This window comes from Ascaphus truei, unplaced genomic scaffold, assembly GCF_040206685.1.
Source record: "Ascaphus truei isolate aAscTru1 unplaced genomic scaffold, aAscTru1.hap1 HAP1_SCAFFOLD_3500, whole genome shotgun sequence".
In the NCBI taxonomy this organism is placed as follows: domain Eukaryota; kingdom Metazoa; phylum Chordata; class Amphibia; order Anura; family Ascaphidae; genus Ascaphus; species Ascaphus truei.
In genome coordinates, this window is record NW_027456509.1 from 1 (window position 1) to 2,500 (window position 2,500).

Sequence of the window (2,500 nt, forward strand, 5' to 3'; positions counted from 1 at the left end):
GAGGGGGGGGGACAGTGGACAGGAGGGTGGTTGGTTTGCTTTAAATTTACGGGTCCCTCCTCTCCACTCCCCCTGTATCCCCCCCCCCATGTGTAGCTCCGGTCCCCACCCTACAGACACACATACACACACACGTCACCTCACCTGCCGGCCGCCGCCATCTTAGTTACTCCGCGAGGGAGGAAGGGGGGTCCTTCTGTGCGTCGCCATCTTAGGTGCCGCGTGGCAGCGGCAGGCTGCCCGCCCACTGCCTGTCCCGCGCCGGGGGGGGAGTGGAGCGGAGGTGAGTGGAGCGGGAGCGGAGGTGTGTGGAGCGGGAGGGAGGTGAGTGGGGAGTGGAGCACCGGGGAGGGGGGGAGTGGAGCACCGGGGAGCGGGGGAGCGGAGCACCGGCACCGGGGGGACCTGACACAGGGAGAGGAGGAGGTGCGCGCATGGCATCCCGGGGAGGGCGCGCGGCGCGTGCTTTAGAGCCGTGGGGGGTGTCCCGGGCGCTCTGTAGCGGCGCCGGGGGGGGGGGAAGCGCACGAAACAGGGAGACACGGGACCGGCGGGTAAGAAACCGGGAGATGAGCAGTGTGTGTGTGTGTGTGTGTGTGTGTGTGTGTGTGTGTGTGTGTGTGTGTGTGTGTCGTCACTCCGCCTCAGGCCAATGAGAGGTGCGGGGGCGGCCGGCCCAAGGGACCAATCAGATTGGCCCTTGGGACACAGGCCATGCAGACAAACATACAGTCATTTCAGACAGTCATTTCAGATAGTAGATATAGTAGAAATGAAGGGTAACATGCAGTAAGAGGAGTTATAATGAAGGGTAACATGCAGTAAGAGGAGTTATAATGAAGGGTAACATGCAGTAAGAGGAGTTATAATGAAGGGTAACATGCAGTAAGAGGAGATATAATGAAGGGTAACATGCAGTAAGAGGAGTTATAATGAATGGTAACATGCAGTAAGAGGAGTTATAATGAAGGGTAACATGCAGTAAGAGGAGTTATATGGAGCAATAGAAGAGCTGTTAAATGGAGCAATAGGAGTTATATGAAGCAATAGGAGGCATTCTATGGAGAAAAATGGGTTAACGGGTCAGTCCCCCAATCAGACTAAAGTGACCGAATGACAGCCATATGTCTAGAATACGCACAATACAGAGAGAACTGACACACAAACACACATACAAAACAGAAGAGCTGACACGGTAATGCAACCTCCAGCACTTGCAATCTAATATAGCCACAATACAACGTTTCCATATTCCCACTTCAAGGTTAATAGCTGCAGTGGATAGAGATGTAGGTTCCATCGCTGACCTGCAAAGCTTACAATCCCAGTGGTGTGTAGCGATCATGGGGAGCAGGTAGGGAACAGCTGAGAGGGTACGGGGGGGGGGGGAGAGGGGCTGAAGGGATTCGCATTTGCAGTCTTTAAAATGCTGACTTGATGTGTTGACTGTCAGCATGAAAAGCAGCAGAGGGGACAGGTGACACTAGCAGGAAAAAGGGACAATAGCTGAGGAGGAGCAGAGGGGACAGGGACAGTGGGAAGACATAGAGGGACATGGGAGAGTGACAGAGAAAAAGGGACAGTCATAGTGAGGTGCAGCGGTGACACAAACGGGACAGTGATGGAGAGACCACTTAACCCTTTCACTGCCCGGATCCCCACCGAACGCCGGCCCCTCTGCCACTGAATAGGGTTGTTCATTTTTTGGGGCCAAATGTTTAGACAAACTTATTTTACGATTGTCCGTGTCCTGCGCCTGTCCAGTCTCCCTTTTTTTTCCCCTCCAACCCCTGATGCCTGTTTGGGGGGGGGACGTTCTTTAAAAGACACACGGTGTAATTTAGAGTTGTAAGGCTGGGGAGTAATCCATTACCTTGGGATAAATCCTATTATTTGTCTGAGAGGGGATAGGCAGTTCCCAGCTCAGGGCAAACATTGCAGTGGAAAAATCAAACTCATTAAATCCCTATCTTAAAGTCCAATTTATCTGGGGACGTCCGGCGGAGCGCACAGTCTAATGGGAACAGCCAATGAGAGGCTGGCACCCATCACCTCAGCCAATAAAAGAGCGGCATGCAGGGGGGTGAGCCAATGGAGAGTCTGGGTGTGTGTGTGTGGTGTCCTTATCACTTGCCAATGGGGGTTATAAGAGGGAACGTTGTTGGAATCAGAGAGAGGAAGAAGGTGAAGAAAAGGGATAGCCAGAGAAAGAGAGAGGCACTGAAGGAGGGGGAGAGAGGGCGAGAAATACAGCTTTTAAAAGAGATACCTTAGACGAAAAAGGGGCGAGAGAAAAGTGTATATATATATATCATAAAGTGATGGAGTGAAAGACGAAAGGGAGAACGAGATAAGACCAACGTATAGGAGAGAACAAGAGAAACTGAAGGAGTTAGGCAGATAGACATGAAATGAGAAATGAGAATTAGAGAGAGACAGTGACGGAGTGAACATTAGTGAGAGACGGAGAGAATAATGTGAGAGAGGCAGAGAGATTAGC